This window comes from Gorilla gorilla, chromosome 5 (assembly GCF_029281585.2).
Source record: "Gorilla gorilla gorilla isolate KB3781 chromosome 5, NHGRI_mGorGor1-v2.1_pri, whole genome shotgun sequence".
Taxonomy (NCBI): domain Eukaryota; kingdom Metazoa; phylum Chordata; class Mammalia; order Primates; family Hominidae; genus Gorilla; species Gorilla gorilla.
The window spans coordinates 144,307,394-144,329,007 of record NC_073229.2 but is presented as its reverse complement, the minus strand read 5'-3'; the positions used below and the strand labels follow the sequence as shown (position 1 = coordinate 144,329,007).

General features: G+C 33.6%; 1 long non-coding RNA gene across 2 annotated transcripts in view; it reads left to right on the top strand.

Annotated features, from left to right (window-relative positions):
• Positions 1 to 4,077: 4,077 nt before the first annotated feature.
• LOC129534224 (uncharacterized) overlaps positions 4,078 to 21,614 on the top strand; it is a 37,729-nt gene continuing 20,192 nt past the window's right edge. Inside the window, exons 1-3 of one of the 2 annotated variants that reach the window (XR_008680718.2) lie at positions 4,078 to 4,149; positions 4,523 to 4,751; positions 8,019 to 8,149. This is a non-coding gene — a long non-coding RNA (uncharacterized lncRNA). Of the gene's footprint in view, positions 4,150 to 4,522; positions 4,752 to 8,018; positions 8,150 to 21,614 lie in introns of those variants that run through there. The other variant, XR_008680719.2, reaches the window with a different exon arrangement.

Sequence of the window (21,614 nt, the reverse complement as noted above, 5' to 3'; positions counted from 1 at the left end):
AATTTATGGTATGAATTATTTTTCTTCATATTTTTGGTTTTGAATTTTTACTTTCTCTGCTTTATTAACATACTTTTCCTTGATTTTTATTTTTTGATTGTTTCAGATAGTTTTAAGAATGGTAGTAAACAGAATGTTTGCCTTCATGCTGCCATTTTTTCTCAAACTGCCTTGTAGTGATTTTTGATGACTCAGTGACTCTTTATTAGATATACCTAGGCATTTCAACGTTTGCCTTGTATCTGTACATTGAAATCAGTGATGAATGACTAAATGGTTTTGTTTCACTGTCAGTTCTTGGAACCTATCTGTACTCAGCTCTTTGACAACTTTTGCTACTGTCTTGCAATATTAATGAAAAGATGCATGTCCATTTTAGAGTCTATGACTTGATTTTAGTATTACTACTATTATAATACTAATAGTGGTATTACTACTAATAGTATTACTACTATTATAATACTAATAGTAGTATTACTACTAATAATATCACTACTTATTTTTTAGTTGACTGCTATAAATAATAATAAACCCAAAGAGCCTGTTGTCTTAAGCCCCTTTTCCCAAAAACTGTTATCTTAAAGCCCTTTTAATAATTACAAACAAGCATAATTTCAATATCAGAATTTATACTAGGGTTTAATTAGTATTATTAGAGTTCTCTTTAAAGTGAAAGAGAATATATCTTGTTGAGAAAAATAAAAACTTATAAGAAACAATACAGTAAAAAGTAATAAAAAATTTTATTGTATTTAATCCTACATTACTGTAATTAATTAACTTTAACATAGTTTACTCAAAATTTTCTCATAATACATTTCAAAAATAAAAATCCTAAAAAAGATCTCTTTCTTGTTTTAAATGTTTTTCATTCTTATCTCCAAGAGCAATGCAAATAAATGTTTTATTTTAACTGTATCTACCTTTAAATGTTCCTTAAAATTGCCAGTTTTGCAGTTTATACAAAGAAAGGCCACTTAAAGTATCCACCTTAAAACAAAATTTAATAAGACTCTTGCCACCACAACAGGAAAAGGAACAAATACTTAAGCAACCATGCTAAAAGTCATTTAAGCATTCATTTTCTCACAGATACAGGAAATGAAATGCAAACAAACTAACTAAATATAGGTTTTTAATCTAGGCCTCAGCAGTCTGTACATTCAGAAAAAAAATGTTATTGCTACTTCAGTCAGTAGAACACGAAAAGTGAAATTATGAATAAAGAAATGTGTATAAATGATGAAACACTTTATTATATTTCTTAACATAAAATGTCATAAAATATAATATAGATAAATATTTTGTGGCTTTACTAGAATCTAATATAAAGCAAAAGGCCTGGGACTGGAGAAGAGATTCCCAGAGGAAATCTCATTTCTTCACTAATGGCATAGCATAGTATGATTACTTGAATTACTGTGAAATTAAGCTATTTTTAAACTTTTGCTACTTTCTTTTTTCTACTACATTTCACATTTTCTTTGATGGAGGCTGGTTACTACATAAGCACAGATAGTAATAAAAATAACCATATTCCTTATTTCCAGAATTGGTAAAACAGTAAATGTGAATTAAACCTGGAAATCAGGTAGTAGGCTTTGCCTTATCATTTATTTTCTTATCATATTGAATTTTCTAACAGTCTCTGTTTAGGAACAAACACTGTCACTGTCTCATTCTTCCTTTCTATATTCTTGTAATTCTTGGTTAATAGGTTAATTGATATGAGGAATGAGGAAATGCATAAATAGGTCCACACAAATATGAAAATCATATTTCTGAAGATTATTTGCAAATTTATCACTGAACAGATTCTCAGCACCTATGTGTAAATATGGTGTGTGTGTGCATGTGTGTGTATGTGTGTACTCACCCGTGGGTAATGAACTGATGTCAATTCTTGATTTTGAAAGATGATTTTGAACTCGACAACAATAATGCAGGCCTCCTGAAAGCAAAAAGCTATTGATTTTACTAGGTCTTAAGTAAGACTCTCAATGAGATGCTATTTTCATTTTCAAAATGTATATTTAATAATTTATAAATCCTCCAAAAATGAAGTACGAAAGTATAAGTTTAAAGACAGATGTTAAATCAAAAGACATTCATGGATTTATAGAAAAAATATCAATAAGGCAAAGAGATTCATTAAATAATAAATGTATAAAATATTCATTCAATACTTAATTAGAAAACACAGTCTTTTGATGAGAGATTTTCAAACAGGTTTAGTATCTGCAGAATGAGTGTATAAAGTTGGATATTAAAAAAGAAAAATAGAGAACATAATATGTATGCTTCATGGTTATTCCTCTAATGATTACGGAGTGAAGGATATATCTGAACCAGTACCTATTGGAATGGGTAGAATTTCACCAGGCAGAGAAGAATGAACAAGTTATTCTAGGTTGACAAAATAGCAAGAGTAAAAGGATGTAGAAGCAATAAAGACAGGAGTCACAGAACATACTGAAGTTTATAAAGGGCGCCAGATTCCAACTGCAACAACAACAAAAAAGCAGGCTAGAGATTTAGGTTATGACTAAAGTAGAGGTCTTACAGTTCAAATGAGTGAAATAATTGTGTTGTTTTGAAAAGTGTCTGTTCATGTCTTTTGCCCACTTTTTAATGGGGTTGTACATATAGGCAACAATTACATGAAAAATAGCTCAACACCACTGATCATTAGGGAAATGCAAATCAAAACCACAAGGAAATATCATCTCACAAAAGTCAGAATGGCTACTATTAAAAAGTCAACAAATAACAGATGCTGGTGAGGTTGTGGAGAAAAGGGAATGCTTATACAATGTAGGTAGGAGTATAAAGTATATTAACCATTATGGAAAGTAGTATGGTGGATCCCTCAAAGAGCTGAAAACAGAACTATCATTCACCCCAGCAATCCCGTGACTAGGTATATGCCCAAAGGAACATAAATCATTCTACCATAAAGACACATGCATGCACATGTTCATTGCAGTGCTCTTCACAATAGCAAAGACACAGAATGAACCTAAATGCCCATCGATAGCAGACTGAATAAAGAAAATGTGGTACATATACACCATAGAATAGTATGCAGCCAAAATAAAGAACACGATCATGTCCTTTGTGGGAACATGAAAGTAGCTGGAGGCCATTATCCTTAGCAAACTAATGCAGGAACAGGAAAAAAAAAGAAAACAAATATCCCATATTCTCACTTATAAGTGGGAGCTGAATGACGAGAACACATGAACACATAGAGAGCAACAACAGACACTGGGGCCTTCTTGAGGGTAGAGGCTGGGAGGAGGAGAGGATCAGAAAACATAACTAATGGATACTAGGCTTAATACCTGGATGATGAAATAATCTATACAACAAACCCTCATGATAAATTTACCTATATAACAAATCTGCACATGTACCCCTGAACTTATAAAAAAAGGTAAATTAAAAACCAAGTTCTTAGAATGGTAACCACCATAGGATATGGTGCAATAAATATTAACTATTACCATTTCTTGTGATCTCAGACTTAGGAAAACTTTCTGCATCTCAATATTATGAGAATTTAGTCACTTTAAAAGTTACTCTTGTAGATAGCGTGAGGAATGAGTAAAATTGTATTATTTTCCCAGTGAATAGAGTTGTTCCAGTATCATTTACAGTGTATCCCGTCCTTTCCACACAAATTTGAACAATCATCTTAAATTATGAATTCATATATATGAAATGATTCCTATGTACAAATGGGTCATTTGCTGTATATGTTTATTCATCTTCTAATACTTTCTACTGGTAAATTGTACTCGTTTCTCTCCAACTCTAATCCTGTCATAATTCTTGGTAATTTCAACATTCAAATAGTTCATTTTCTGATACCTCAGTGCTATGGTTTGAATGTGTGTGTCCCCTCCAAAATTCACAGGTTGAAACCTAACCCACCCAATGTTATAATGTTGGAAGGTAGGGCCTTTAGGAGGTAATTAAGTCACAAAGGCAGAGCCTTTTATGATGGATTAATGCCATCATAAAAAGGGCTTGAAAAAGTGGATTCACTCCCTCTTACCCTCTCACCTTCCACCACATGATGACACAGCAAGAAGACCCTTGCAAGATGTTGGCATCTTGATCTTGGACTTCCCAGCCTCCAGAACTGTGAGCCAATAAATTATTGTTTATTGTATTAAAAAATAATTGTGAAAGTGTTTACTAAATAGGGAAGATGAAGTTTGATTTAAAAAGAAGTAAAAGTTTGTTTTTCTTATGTTGGATTTGAGGAGCCAAGAGATCATATACTTACTTGAAATGTCCAGCAATTAATTAGCAATTTGAATTTGGAAATGAATAAATGAATATCAGCTATTTTGTCATAATAAGTCTCTATAAGATTATACTTTTCAAACTATTTTTAAAAATTCTTATTAAAAAAATAGATTTGACAGTAATGTTCACGAAAATGACACTTGCTGAAGCTTTGTGAACCAATGAAACAGACAAAACTATTGGTCAGTAAATCTTGTATATTTAGACAGATATGTCTTAAGGAAAGCTGCCAAAGAGGAGACGTGGAAATAATCATCAGAGATGGAAGAGAATTGAGAGTGCACGTTGCTGTGCAGTAAATTTGAGAAGATAATATCTAACCAGGTGAAATCAATGCCTTCAGATGTTGTGGAAATATCCCTGAAGAAGATAGAAATTGAAGACAAGAAGTTATCAATATCCCATCAGATGAAGTGACTGATGATGAAATAGAGGTAATGAGTTTACTCCACTTTTTCATTAAGCTTTGAAAGAAGTAAATGGCAATTTTAAGATGAAATTCTTCAGAAGTAAGTTCAGTTAGAATGTTAATCTATTCACAGAAAACAGAAGTAAGCATAACTCAACAGCCATGTTAGTCTCTTAGTTTAGTAGCACTTGAGTGACCCGGAAGTCCACTCCACTTTAGCCTCCCCATCCAATTGCAACACACTCCACTCTGTCATCTCCTTGAACAGCTCTATTTAAATGCTAAATATAAACTCACCCTTTTGCCAAAAAGACTCCTCTTTCTCTTCTGATTCTCATTGCATTTATTCTTTTATCAACAAGGACACTCCTAATTCTCCTCTGTATATCAGTCTCTTCTAATCCATATTTTTAATCTCAGTCAACTAAGATATCTAGTCCACACCAGGCAAAATATCATAGGCTCCATTTCTTCATTTTCTATTATTCCACTCAGTTTTTAAAATGTACCACTTGATTAAACCAATGCTTCTTCTCTACACTTTGGCATAGGATGCTTTAGAAAATGACACAGTAGCGGCCAGGTGTGGTGGCTCATGCCTGTAATCCCAGCACTTTGGGAGGCCGAGGTGGGTGGATCACGAGGTCAGGAGATTGAGACCATCCTGACTAACACGGTGAAACCCCGTCTCTACTAAAAACACAAAAAATTAGCCAGGCGTGGTGGCGGATGCCTGTAGTCCCAGCTACTCGGGAGGCTGAGGCAGGATAATGGTGTGAACCCGGGAGGTGGAGCTTGCATTGAGCCAAGATAGCGCCACTGCAATCCAGCCTGGGTGACAGAGCAAGACTCTGTCTCAAAAAAAAAAAAAAAAAAAAAAAGACACAGTAGCAAAAGTTTATAGCATGATGAAAAAAATTGAAGCTTCCAAAGCCAACTTCAAAACTGCCTCCTGATCTTCTTAGGCTTCTAAAATCATATTTTTCTCATTTGTACAACAAATTTTATTTGTGTCAATTTCTTCAATAAAGTATCTTGAATGCCTTTTCTGCTTTTCACTCCCTTATCATTCAGATTATCTTTCTAGTCAAAATTTGAGTTTTCTTTTCTTATTATTTTGTTCTCACACAATGCTTGATGTTTTTTTTCCTTAAGTACCTTTGAAATATATTTTTATGTATTTATTAACTCATTTTGGATACTAAATCAAGAAGGCAAGTATCAATCTTTCATTATACTTTATTTTCTTTCAGAAGCTTTTAACATTTATTACTAGGACTTCCTTAAATATCGCCTCCTGTGACAATCAACCCTAGGGCTTGCTCTAACCTATGTTGCTGTTTTTCACATGCTACTTTGCAGACTTCTTTTCTTCTGCCTGTGTCTTTAATGACACTGTTCCTCAAGACCTGTATTAGATTCCTGTATTTTCCCCACTCCTCTTGGATAATCTCATTCATCATTAGAGTTTCAATGAATATTATAAGCAAGTTACATCCACATCTATAGCACATCACCAGTTCTCCTGCCTATATCCATAGGTAAAATGCTAACTTGATAATTCCACTTGAGTTGACATATACACACTTCAAATTCATTATCTTCAAGACTGACCTATCCTTTCACTAAAACCTGTATCTGATTCTGAGTTGCCAATCTCAACGAAAGTTGTCTAACTTTCTACTCAGTTGCTGATGCAAAAACTTTCATATCACTTTAAAAATAACTTCACTCGGCCCCTTAACTCATTCTATATACCACTAAATTCTGTAAATTCTTAGTACTAAGTTGGTAAACCCACCAATTTTTATTTGCCTCTATTGACAGTAACTTACGTGTTTCCCACTTATATAACTGAAATAAACAACAAAACAATAAAAACATGTATCTTTTTTACAAGTCTGCCTGCCCCCAAGTTTTCTTTTCTCAATCCATTCTCCATGCTAAACTCAAGAAAGTATTATAGGCTATAAATTCACTTCTTTATCTTTCAAAATAAGCTCATTTTTTCTTATAAAGTGGAATCACCTTATCATTGTCTACAAGCCCCTTCATCATTTGGCCCCAACTTACCTACCTAGAATCATCTGTTGAGGTTTACACTGTAAAATGAAATGCATTTAACTTTCACTCTTTTGGATGTGCAATGTAATTTCTACCATCTGGGTCTCCCTCCACACATAACACTCTTATGTTTGTCTCCTTATTTTGTAAACTCTAATAATCCTTTAGGTTTCAGAGTAGTTGTTTCTTATTGGAAAATTCCAAAACCAGTAATTGGCAGCTGACTCTCTCCTTTTGTTCCATAGTGCTTATACGAATTTTCTGTTATTTCCTTTTAACTTATCTTCATCCCTTACTAAAATCTAAACTACATGTGGATCAAGATCATTTTTACTTGTCATTGTATTCAAAGCACCTACATATATACTCTAAAAAGATTTAATAAATCAATAGATTCACTCATGAAAGACCAAATATGCAGAGGAAAAAAGTGTGAAGGGAAGGGAACAAATGATACAAATAAAGAGCTTATATTTTCCTCAACAATCCTAATGAGTACTTCATGCTCCTATAGTAACTAAGACTCACGTGATTTTCAAATGGAAATCATAGGTGTCCTATAGAGATCCCATCCACATTTGTAGATGAGGGCATGCAATTCTGCTTGTCTGGCATGGTTCTCAACTGTGGATGCTTTTGTCTCTTGGTGGACATTTAGCAATGCTGGGAGATATTTTTGATGGTCGCATCTGGAGATGGTGGGGGAAGTGGCTACTGGCATCAAATGGCTAGGTGCCAGGGCTTCAGGAAAACATCCTACAATGCACATGGGAGCCACCACCGCAAAGGTTTATCCAAACCCTACATGATAATAATGCCAAGAGCAAGTGGTATAAGGCCTAAAATTAATATTATCTGTTGCCTTGACATCTGATAAAATTGAGAGAGGTTTTAATAAATTAACCACATTACCCTCCTCTCTGCTGTGGTAAATGAGATCCCTTAGCTAAAAGAAATTTCTCCTTGTGAATTGTAATTCCTGCTTAGTCCTGTGTAGTGGGTTCATTGGTAGCCTGTAGAATTATTCACAGGAAACAATAACATCCTTCTGCAGGGCCCAGGGGACACCTTGGCCTCTTGACACTACAAAATCTGCCTCCTAAATCCTCCTATTGTTCACTTTTTTCCCTGAGAGTATCCATTGTGTGGCCCTGAATAGTGAGTGTTCTCATCTCCTGAGCTGTGACTATAAGTGACTAATAAACTATGGTCTGTTTCATTTGTCCAGGATCTGGTGTCACTGTTAAGCTCTCCTCATAACCCTCGGGCAGGAAGCCCTCTCTCATCAATGAAATGAAGAGTTGATGATCAAAACAGGATGACACACATAAACAGAATTAAAAATAAAAATCATCTCAATAGTCATGGGAGAACCTTTTAATAAAATCCAACATCCCTTCATGATAAAAACCCTCAACATACAAGGCAACGAAGGAACACATCTCAAAATATTAAGAGCCATCTCTGACAACCCACAACTAACATCAAACTGAATGGGTAAAGCTGTGAGCATTCCCCTTAAGAACAAGAACAAGGACAAGAATGTGCACTCTCACCACTCCTATCCAACATAGTACTGGAAGTCCTTGCCAGAGCCATCAGGGAAGAGAAAAAAATAAAAGGAATCCAAATAGAAAAAGAAGAAGTCAAATTATCTCTCTTCATTGATTATATGATTCTATACCTAGTAATCCCCAAAGATTCCATCAAAAGGCTCCTGGAACTGATAAACAATGTCAGTAAAGTTTCAGGATATAAACCAAATTACAAAAATTAGTAGCATTCCTATACACCAATAATGTCCAAGCTGAGAGCCAAATTAAGAATGCAATCTCATTTATAATTGCCACAAAATAAGATACCTAGGAATACATCTAACCACGATGAAAGATCTCCACAATAATTACAAAACACTGCTGAAAGAAATCATAAATGATAAAAATGAATGGAAAAACATCCCATGCTTTTGCACTGGAAAAGGTAATACCATGAAAACGGTCATACTGACCAAAGGAATCTGCAGATTTAACACTATTCCTATCAAACTACCAGTGTCATTTTTTACAGAATTAAAAAATAATCTAAAATTCATATGGATTCGAAATAGAATCCAAATAGACAATGCAATCCTAAGCAAAAAGAACAAAGTTGGAGGCATCAAATTACCCAACTTTAAACTATATACAATTAACCTACAATAACCAAAGCAGCATGGTACTGGTACAAAAATAGACACACAAACCAATAAAACAGAATAGAGAAAGCAGATATAAAGCCACACACCTACAGCCATCTAATCTTTGACAAAGTTGACAAAAATAAGCAACAGGGAAAGGACTCCCTATTCAATAAATGGTGCTAGGATGGCTGACTATCCATATGCAGAAGAATGAAACTGGATCCCCACCTTTCACCATATACAAAAATCAACTCAAGAACTCAAGATGGATTAAAGATTTAAATGTAAGACCTTAAACTAGAGGAAAACCTAGGACATACCACTCTGGACAATGGCCTTGGGAAATAATTTATGACTAAGTCCTCAAAAGTAATTGCAACTAAAACAAAAATTGACAACTGGTATCTAATTAAACTAAAAAGCTTCTGCATACTGAAAGAAACTATCAACAGAGTAAACGGACAACCTACAGAATGGGGAAAAATATTTGCAAACTATATATCTGACAAAGGTGCATATCTAGAGTCTATAAAAAAAGTTAGAAAGTCAACAAGCAAAAAAACAAATAATCCTATTAAAAAGTGGGTCTCTAAAGAGGACAAACAAGCAGCCAACAAACATGAAAAAATGCTCAGCATTCACTAATAATCAGAGAAATGCAAATCAAAACCACAATGAAATACCACCTCACACTGGTCAGAATCACTATTGTTAAAAAGTCAAAAAATAACAGATGCTGGTGGGGTTGCAGAGAAAAGGGAATGCTTATTCATGGTTCATGGGAATGTAAATTATGCCAGCCACTGTGGAAAGCTTGGAGATTTCTCAAAAAAAATAAAAATAAAAATAAAAAAGCTTAAAACTACCATTCAACCTAGCAATTCCATTACTAGGTATTCACAATCGCAAAGACATGTCAAACTAGATGCCCATTAACGGTGGACTGGATAAAGAAAATGTGGTAAATATATACCATGGAGTATTACATAGCCAGAAAAAAATAAAATTATGCCCTTTGCAGCCACACAGATGCAGATGGAGGACAATATTCTAAGCAAATTAACACAGGAATAGAAAAAAAAATACCACATGTTCTTATTTGCAAGTGGGAGCTAAGCACTGGATACACATGCACATAAAGATGAGAACAATAGACATGGGGACTACTTGGCAGTAGGGAAGTGGAGGAAGAGCTGAAAAACTACCTATTCGGTACTATGCTCAGTACCTGCGTATGTTAGGGATCTCTAGAGGAACAAGACTACTAGGATAGATGTATATATGAAAGGGAGTTTATTAAGGAGTACTGACTCACACAATCACAAGATGAAGTCCCACAATAGGCTGTCTGCAAGCTGAGGAACAAGGAAGCCAGTCCAAGTCCCAAAACCTCAAAAGTAGGGAAGCTGACAGTGCAGCCCTCAGTCTGTGGCCGAAGGCCCTACAGCCCCTGGCAAACCACTATAAATCCAGAGTCCAAAAGCTGAAGAACTTGGAGTCTGATATTTGAGGGCAGGAAGCATCCAGCATGGGAGAAAGATGAAGGCCAGAAGACTCAGCCAGTCTAGTCCTTCCACGTCCCTCTGCCTGCTTTTATCCCAGCCATGCAAGCAACTGATTAGATGGTGGGCCTGCCTCTCTCAGTCCACTGACTCAAATGTTAATCTCCTTTGGTAACACCCTCACAGACACACCCAAGAACAATACTTTGCTTCCTTCAACCCAATCAAGTTGACATTCAACCATCATCACACTGGATGATGGAATAACTTGTACCCCAAACCTCCATCATGCAGTATACCCAGTACAGGTAGCCCGAGTCTAAAATAAAAGTTGAAATTATATATATAAAAAGAACAAGGTCAGAAAACCTGATCTACAGGGGTTTCTACTCTATTTCCTTTTGAGAATTCTAAAATCAAGAAGTCTTACAAAGGTAAGAAAACAGTTCTATCAATGCTTCAAAGTGGAATAGTGTAAGAGCCCAGAGCTCTTTCTAAATCTTTTCCAGGATCAACCTCTTGATAATTAAGTGACATTGAATAATTCAGTTTGTCCTATTTGGATTGTATTTCTTCAAAGTTGTAACTAATTCTAGTAATGTATTTCTTCAAAGTTGTAACTAATTCTAGTAATAAGACCAAATAAAATAGCGTTCTGAAAGGAATATTCCATATTAGGTCTCCCCTCTGTGGGCTTTAGATCTTGGTTGCAGAAATTAGATGATATCGAATAGTTTATTAGCAATTCTGGGGTGGTAGACTTGCTATGGGTGGCCTCTGCCTCCTTGGACTACACTTAGCAATTGATTGCTGCTGAAGAATGAGATCTAATTCTAATAAATCTTCCTGTGTCATCTGTATTTTGCTGAAGAGTCTACAAAGTAATAGCTGAGAAGTCTTACATTGAACAGCACTTAGAAATGCCAAAAATTTATAGTAATGTTGGTATCATCAACTTTCTAGGTTATTATGTAGAATGTGGAAGATAGAGTAATGTTAGAAAATAGCGGAACTATATTGAAATAGCTACTGTATTAAGTGTTATTATATTTAAAATATTTGTTATATTGTATATTACATTATTAGTGCATAATTCTATGAGTAATTATTAATATTTGACTAGTTAAGTTTTGCAAATGATATTACTGCGATGTTTGTAAAGTTCTGTAAGAAAAACAAAAATCTGTGATAAATTATTTGTAGGAAATGCAAAATTGGTCGCCTCATTGAGTTCCACAATGAGCCTAAAAAAATATTTTTAATGTTATTTAAACTAAGATTTCCCAAATATATTTGACTAGAGCACTCCTTTTTGCAGACTAATTTTTAATGTCATGTGTTTTATTGAATAAAGTTCAGGAAATGTTTTTATTATATATGATTTCATCACATATATAGATCTATATGTACACATATGTTTTTATTTGTGCAAAAATGTTTTAATTATACAAGTGGAGGACAGACACATGAACTATTTAAAAAATATTAATGCATGTACGTAGTTAATTGGTAAAATAAACATGTTCTACAAAGAACTGGAGGTTCCTTAAAAACAACATATGTAAAGTAAAAAAAAAATTATTTGCAGATTCAGAATCAGAAAATACAGTTTTCTAATAAATAAGCATAACCATACAACTTTGGGATAGAGTATCATTTTTCTGCCCAAATTTAGCTAAGCAGAAAATGGACATATTTTAAAACTATTAGACACCTAGTATTAGTCTATTTCCAATGTCAATTTCTCATATTCCTTTTATTATATTTTTGTGAAAATGTATTCTGGGTACCTAGCAGGAAGTCAGTCATAGGACACAGTGACTGGAGAAAACATAAAAGCACCAAGGTAACTGATGTGGGGAAGAACAGTCCCACCGCATCCTTAGGAATGTTGACCAGATTGTGCGGGACACAAACAGTTCCTTTCAGTAGAAAGTAAATAGATTAAGAAACCAACCAGATGGCTTAACACACTTTTTATTCTTTCTCTTCTTTCCCTTTTCTTTTCATGGTATAAAAGACTAGTCAGGTATGCATTGCAAATGCAGAGATTTACCTCACCTTACTGCTGCCCAAGATTGCCTCTTATGAAATATCCTGCTGAATAAATCTTTGACTATCTATCAACATGGAATGGTTTGCTTTGCCCTCTGCTTGCTGAGAGTCATTCTTGGTTCTGGTAGGGAATTTTTCTGACACATATCAAAATATTATTTGATATCTTGATTTTTATGTGTGCATAATTGCTCATCTCGTGTGTATACCATTGCTGAAGCTGGTATTGACTTTGGCTTTTACTCTTAACAAAAACCATGCTATAGCTTATTCTGTATGTACTCTATATTGGCCTTTTGTCAATAGTTAAGAATATAATTTGCATTTCAACGCCACTGTGAGAATCAGAGTTGATTTGGAGCGTTCTAAAAGACCTTATGCAACTCTGAGCAAATTTAAACTAAGATATACTTTGGTCATCTTTATATTTTTAATAATATTAAATTGCTATTGGATGATTCAGAGGTTTTTTTGTTGTTAGATATAAGATAAAGAAAAGAGAAGGTAATCCTCAGAGATGCAGGTGGTGAGGCTACAGAGACCACTTAAAATAATCAAAAGCCACGGAGATTTTCTTCTTGAACTTCCTGATATATCAATATTCTAAAAATATATAGTCTGTGCCATTTACCCTGGAGAAACAAAACTTTCCTTGACACTTTTGATTTAAGTCCAACTTTTACACTGGTTTTAATCCAAGTCTTTTTTCAAAAGTCACTCTTTCTGACAAACTTTGCCTGTACCACACAATCAAAAAGAGAATTAGCCCTCTATTCCATCATTCTCTAACCCCTTATCCTGCCTAAGCCTTTCTTAAAAATTTCATTTTCTTAATATGTGATAGGATATGTGATATTATGTCACTGTTCATCTGTCTCCTCAACTAAAATGAAAGATCTTGGAAGGCAGGTACTTTATCATATTTCCATCTATATTTTATTTCCTGGAATAAGACCTTTTATACTAGGCAAATGGAGAAGGAACGGTAAATTCTCTCACTCCAGCACAAGACCCAGTAAAAAAAAGTCATTGCTTCTTGGGAGAAGTAGAAGTAGAAGCCTTCCTTTGAAGAAGGGAAGAGGGAAACCTCCTACTTCCAGGACACAAGTAGAGATCTGCTGCTTCTGGAGTACAAGAACAAGCAAGAACTCTCTGCACATGGAGATGGGCAGAAAATTCTTTGTGGCTCCTAATATTGCATCAATAAAAATTTTGCATTAGGTGAGATAGAGGAGAAGGGATAAATGATCTTTTACCTCCTAAGCCTCAAGAATACATGTGAGAGTTGGGCTCCCACAAATGGGAGGAAAAAAAAGTCTGATAAAGAACTATCTCCAAGGCCAGGGATACAAGGCCTGCATAAGGCTGAAACTGAAACAAGAAACTGGAACCTTCCTCTGTATTTAGTATGAAAGAAGTACCTTCCTAGTAAATAACAGCAGTCTACCACTGGGAGAGGGGCACTGCATAGAGAGAAATGTCCTCACATCACAGGTGTGCAAAGGCTGCTGAAAGATAAGCCTGAAAAAGCCAAAAGCAAAAAGAACACCATCATCTCATGCCCCACTCTAAGCACAAAGTAACAGCAGGTTAACACTAGAAATATCTCCTGTGGTCAACTAGAGAGTGTAACAACAAAAACCCAAACCAGCTCGAGTTATGACTAAATTGACTCAATTCCACATAATAAACAAAAGAAGATTCATGCCCATTTCTGGTAGTGATTTTATTTATCTTTTTTTCAAGTGTCTCCCATAGTTTCTGGCATTCAATTTTTAAAAAATCATGAGACACAATAAAGGAAGAAAATAACCCAACCATTAACAAGAATGAAGTAATAGACTCAGAGATGTAAGTATATTAAAAAGTCAAATGGAAATGCTAGAAATAAAAAAATAAATAAAATATCATAGATAGGGAATTCCTTTGGTGGGCCCAGGGAAAGTTTGGATATAGGTAAGGAAAGAATCCGTAATCCCTGAAAGTGAGAAGAAGTGAACAAAAAGTATCCAAAATGAAATACAAAGAAGAAAAAAGTATGTGTGTTGAGAGCCAGGGTGGGGAAGGAAGAACCAGAGCACAGCTCCCAAGAGCTGAAAACAGTGTGAATCTGCATATACATGTAATTGCTTTTTTTCAGGAAAAATAGAAACAGAATGCGCAGAAGAAACATTTTAAAAAGAATGGTCTAGAATTTTCCAAAATTAATGAAATACAACAAACGACATGTCCAAGTAGGTTGGAAAAACCCAAATAGGAAAAGTACAAAAAAAGGACGCACATGTACACACAAACACATCATGGTCAAACTAGAGAAAGGCAAAAATAAAAAGTCCATCTCGAAGACAGTTTAGAGGCAGGAGAAACAAAACAAAACACTGCAAGACATTGAGAGAAACAAATATGATAGTTGTACCAGATTAATCATTAGAAATACTACAAGCCAAAATCTCAGAAATCAGTGCTAAAGAACTTATCTGTGGAACCAAATACCATCCATACTCCAAAAACTATTGAAATAAAAAATTAATTTTAAAAAGAAATATTACAAGCTAGAAAACAATGGAGTGACGTCTTTAAAGGCCACACACACAAAATGAATTGACACAAAATTGTAGCCCCAGTGACATTTAAAAAAAAAAAAAAAAGGATGCAGGCCAAGTATGGTGGCTCACACCTGTAATCCAGCACTTTGGGAAGGCAAGGAAAGAAGATAGCTTGGTACTCAGGAGGCTAAGGCAGGAAAAACTGCTTGAACCTAGGAGGCGGAGGTTGCAGTGAGCTGAGATTGCACCACTGCACCCCAGCCTGTTGGGTGACAGAGCGAGACTCTATCAAAAAAAAAAAAAAAAAAAAAAAAAAAAGAAGATAGCTTGAGTCCAGAAGTTCAAGACCAGCCTGTGCACCATGGTGAATCCCCATCTCTACAAAAAATACAAAATTTAGGTGGGTGTGGTGTCACATGCCTGCAGTCCTAGCTACTCAGGAGGTGGAGGCTACAGTGAACTGTGATCATGCAACTGCCCTCCAGCCTGGGTGACAGAGGGAGAATCTGTCTTAAAAAAAAATAAGAAGAAAAAAAGATTAGTAAATAAAAAGTTTTTCTAACAAAGTGAGAATTCATTGCCAACAGCTATGCACTATAAAATATTAAAGAAAATGCTTCAAGAAGAAAGAGTGTGACACCAGATGAAATTCTAGATCTATATAGAAATGGGAAGATCAACAGAATTTACGAAAACGAATGCAAAAGTGAAAGAAAATTTCTTAGTTTACACATGCCAAAACTCATTATAAGATTTACTTGTGTCATTTATTGTTGGCCAATTATACTCTAAATAAAGCAGTTTACAAGTGAAAGATAATATCGACTCTGTTCACAAATAGAACAATGTATTGGGTTTATAACACATATAGGAGTGAAAATTAAGACAACAATAACACAAAAAACGGGAGGAAAGAAATGGACATGGTTGTAAGTTTCTTACACTATAATTAAAATGCACTAATACTGTTTGAAAGTAGAGTGTGGTAAGTTAAAGTATATTATATTATTACTACTTTACACTCTCAGAATATTAAATATTAAAGGAGACTGAGAATAACAACCAGTTTTTGCTAAGGGAGTGGAGCTATTGGAATTCCTATATATGATAGGTACCAATGTAAATTTTTAAGCATTTTGGAAATTTCTTACAGAGGTAAACATACACATAACATACCATTTCACCATGTTACTTCTGAGTATTCACTTAAGTGAAATGAAATTATATGTCCCCAATGGACTATTATGCAAATATTCCTAGAAACTTTACTGATAAGAGTAAAATCTAGAAACCAAATATCATCAACAGGTGAGAAGATTAACATACTATGGTATATTCATGCAATGTTGTGCCTCTTCTTACTAAAAATTAATAAACAACTGTTAGACTTATCAATGAATTCAACAAAAGAAACCAGGCACAAGAGAGTACATACTATATTATTTCATTTATGTTAAGATCTAAATAGGCAAAAAGATGATATGGTGATAAAAATCCAATTAGTAATTCACTGCAAATTTAGAAGAACTGCAAAGGCCATATGGGAAATTTCAGGTTTGATAGATATGTTCTGTAAATTAATTGGATTGATGGTTGCATGGGGGACATGTATTTGCCAAATCTTATTGAATTTTGGACATTTTATTGTTTTTAATTTATACGTCAATAAACTTTATTAACAAAAGAAAAATAATTTAAAATAAAACCAAACAATAAAATTCAAGTATGTGTTTTTCCAAAGAAAACATATAAAATTACCTGACATAAAATGGTTAAGATAAAAAGATAGGAAAATAGCAAAAGGATAAAGAGAGTAGGGAAATGTAACAGTAAAAATAAAATTTAATGCAATATTTAGTAAATGGTCTACAGAAATCACTTTTAAGTTAATTTATTGTGGTAATATACATAACAAAATTTATCATTCTACCCATTTTTAAGTGTTCAGTTCAGAGGAATTAACTATTATTCACATTGTTGTGCAGCCATTACCACTAATAATCTGCAAAACTTTTTTACCCCATATTAAAACTACCAAATAAGCAATAACTCCCCAATCTCCTCTCCCCCTGGCCCTTCATAACCAGGGGTTACTTTCCATCTCTATGAATTTTATTACACTAGATATGTCATATAGTGGAATCAAAGAGTATTTGTCTTTTTGTATCTGGCTTATTTTACATACTATAATGTCTTAAAGCATGTATCAGAATTTCATCCTTTTTTAATGCTGAATAATATTCCATTGTAGTTATATACTACATTTTGTTCATCCATTCAAATGCTGCTAGATTTATGAGTTGTTTTTATTTTTTGGTTATGAAAAATGCTGATACTGATAAAAATGCTGAATACTGATAAAAATAGTATCCAGATATTTCAAGTTCCTCCTTTCAATTATTTTGGGTATATCCTCAGAAGTGGAATTGCTGGATCAAATGGTAATTCCATGTTTAATTTTTTGAGGAGCCACCATACTATTTTCCATAACAGTAGTACTATTTTAAATTCCCATCAGCAATGCAAAAGGGTTCCAATTTCTCTACATCCATGTCAACACTTGGTTTTTGTTTATTGTTTCTTTTTTGTTACTAGCCATCCTAACGGAAATAAGGTGGTATGTCATTGTGGTTTTGACTTGCAATTCCTTAATTATTAGTGATATTAAGTTGATATTAAGTATCTATTTTTATACACTTATTGGCCATTTATCTTCTTTGAAAATATGTCTATGCAAGTTCTTTGCATAGTTCAAATATTCATTTTTAAATTGTTTTATTTTCACTGAAATTTAGGAGTTCTCTGTATATTCTAGATCTTAATTCCTTATTAAATAGGTAATTTGCAAATATTTTCTCCCATTTTGTGGGTTACCTTTTTATTCTGTTGATAGTGTCCTTTCATGAACAAAAGTTTTAATTTAGATGAAGTCCAATTTTTCTATTTTTTCTTTTGTTGCCTATGCTTTTGGTCACATACCCAAGAAATCATTGCTATACCCAGTGTCATAAAGGTTTTCCTTTTCATTTTCTCTTAAGATTTTTAGAATTTTAGCTCATACATTTAGATCTGTGATTCATTTTGAGTTAATATTTGTATATGTTGTAAAGTACAGATCCAATTTCCTTCATTTGCATGTGGTTATCTAATTTTCCCAGCACCATTTGTTGGGAGAAAAAAAACCAAAACTTTCCTTTCTCCATTGAAAGTCTTGATACCCTTCTCAAAAATAATTTGACCATATATGTGAGGGTTTATTACTGGGCTCTCTATTATAGTACTTCATATGCCTGTCTTTATTCTAGCACCACACTGTTTTGATTACTGTACCTTTGTAATAAGTTTTGAAATGTAAAAAAATGAGATCCGCAAATTTGTTCTTCTCCAGGATTGTTTTTGCTATTTAAAGTTTGTTGAGATGCTACATAAATTTTAAGATGGACTTTTCTAATGCTGCATAAAAAGTTATTGGGATTTCAACAGGGATTGCATTCAATCTGTAGATTGATTTGGGTAGTATTGATATCTTAACAATATTAAATCTTTCCATTCGTGAATGGGGGTGGCTTTCCATTTATGTATGTATTCCTTAATTACTTTCAGCAATATTTCATAGCTTTCAGTATATAATTCTTTCATCTACTTGATTAATTTAATTCCTAAGTATTTTATTCTTTTTGATGCTATTTTAAGTGAAAATGTTTTAATTCCATTTTTTGATTGTTCATTGGATATTATAATAAAAACATTTATAATGAGTTCCAACTTGTGAAAATGTATAGTGATGAATTAAACACACAGAAATTGAAAAAAATCAAAAGAAAACACTAATACTGGGAGAATGTACCTCATCTTCCTTAGTATTTGACAGATAAAATTGAAAACAGATAGACAAAAAAGAGAAAGAATCATCACAATACAGAGAAATTGCTGTCAAACTATGGCCAGTGGATCAAATCTGGCCCCCGTCTATTTTTGTAAATAAATTTTCAGTTATGTATACTCAAACTCATTTCTTTACAGATTTGAACAGTTGTAACAGATATCACATCAAAACCTAAAATGCTTATTATCTACTATTCTACTTTATAGAAAAGATTTGCCAGCTCTTGATAGGGAGAATCAAATTATTGTTCTATACAGACAGTAGCTTGAAGAAATATAAAGCTCAATCATCTAACACCCAGGAAGTCTTATTTTTGGCTGTCCAAATCCCATCAAGTAGCAGTTACTGTCAGCACCAGGACTCCAACTCAGTCACAGTTTCTGCTCACTACTCAGAAATGGTTCACATGACCACTCCAAGATACAACGGAGTCTGTGACGTGACACATCCTGAGCTGCACTCAAAACTACGAACAGTTTTTATGTACTGTACATAAGGAAAAAAGGAAGAAAGGATACATTTGAGACAACCTACAATATTTTCACGTCACATTGCACTCCTCAGATGCATATGGAGTATTAAAATAATTATTATAGAATGAAAATAAAATCTCAAAAATCAAAATGTACAAGATGTTTTCCTTGATGCTAGTGACATAAAATAGGAAGAAATAACACTTCCCCAAGTAAAGACAGTTAAAAATATTTCTAAATAATTGAAGCTAATCTTTTTAAGTAAAACTTGGATCAGAAAGGACGAAAGCATTGAATTTCATGGCCAGCTAAGGGAAAAGAAAATTATAATAACAATTTCAAACATGACGTTTAATTTATAATCAGAAGGAAAAGCTTTAAATGCCTTATTATTATACAAAGACTATACAATAAAACAGACTGTTAAATAAAACATTGAGTCTGTCTAATCAAATAAACTCATAAATGTTTACAGAATGATCATAGGAAAACAGAAAAATATAGATAAATATAAAAACACTCATTTAGAAAACATAAAAACAATTACACTTGGAGCTTAGTAGGTTTGTTGTCGTTGCTTTCTCATGTTGGCAATGAACACTTCGGTTGATTTTTCATCCAGTGTACACCAGCACAATCTACCAATTGTTAATGGCCAGCATCTGCTCTGATTGATATGGTGGGTATTTGAATATTGTATTACCGATGTGCATACCCAAATGCTAATAAAGTTTAACGTGAGACACTTATTGTTAACATAAAGGGGACCTAATTGTCAAATATAATTGAAGTGAATACAGTTGAACTGGAAATATTTAAGCTGATTTTCTTTCCTTCACATGTGTGTTTGAACTATAATCTTCAGGAAGCTTCATGTCTAAGGGTTTATTCTTTAATTTAAGGATTGCTTTAAAAGACTGCCTTATTTCCTGCATTCTTGCCTCATTCCCTGTCTTCTTTCTTCCCTTTCTTCCTTCTTCTCTGCTTTCCTTCTTTCCTTTTTTTTTTTTTTCCCCTGTGGCGCTCATGATACACTCTTGTCTCTTCCATTTGGAATATAAAATCTATACTTATGTTTTTGGTACATGCATGCTAGACATTGAGATGTTATAAATTAACTATAAATATTATTGAGATTGTCAATATTTCTGGGAAAAAAACGTATTGGGATAATGCTGCATATCATATTCTGTCAGAAAAGATCTATACTTAAAGGCAAAGATTGGGGGATGTTAGTTTTCCTAAGTAGGGAGGGTAGAATTGGGAAGGGGTAGTAAAATGATAGGTTGCTCTTTACATAAATAAAAAGGTTTTTTATTTAAAAAAAAAATAAAGTCTTTTCTCTCTGATTTAGGCTTGACCAAAGCTAACGCCAGACTTCTATGCTAAAAGCAATATGAAGTATATGTTAATTAGTTTGAGCATCATAACATCAATAAACAATTAATATTCTGTAACCCAATTAGCCTCTGCTTCCTCTAAGTTAAAGAGAGGTCACAGAGGGAAAAAATAATTTTATAAAAATCTAATATAACTAATCAGGAAGGACAGAGAAACAAAAGTGCAAAACATTAAAAACAAAAGCTATTGTTGCAGTTATGAAAAGACATCATGGAACAATAAATATGAAAGAATACTAAGTGAGGCTCCGTGCTCATGCATTTGAAAACCTCCATAAAGTGGATCATTTGCTAGGAAAACATAAAAAATGAGATTATTCTCATAAAGGAGAAAAACCAATAATGTATAAAATGGGGGGAAACGCTGAAGAAATATACTTCAAAACAAAGATTCTCATCCATATCAATTTATGACTCAGATCTTCCAAACTTACTGAAAAATAATTTTATTAAAAGTGTAATCCATGCCTTACAATGTATATTTTAATATATTTCATATAGGTTTTGATCATTCCTGGTTAATAGATTTTGTTGTCAATGTTAATAGGGGAGATGTTGGTTAAGAGGTACAAAGTTTCAGTTAGGAGGAATGGTTTTGAGATTTACTGCACAGCCCGGTGACTATAGTTAATAATAATGTATATCTTAAAATTGCTATGACACTAATTTCAAGTGTGTTTATCACAAAATTGACAACTATATGAGATGAGTTATATGTTAGTTTGATTTATGTATTCCACACTGAATACATATATAACATCTCATTGTACCCCATAAATATTT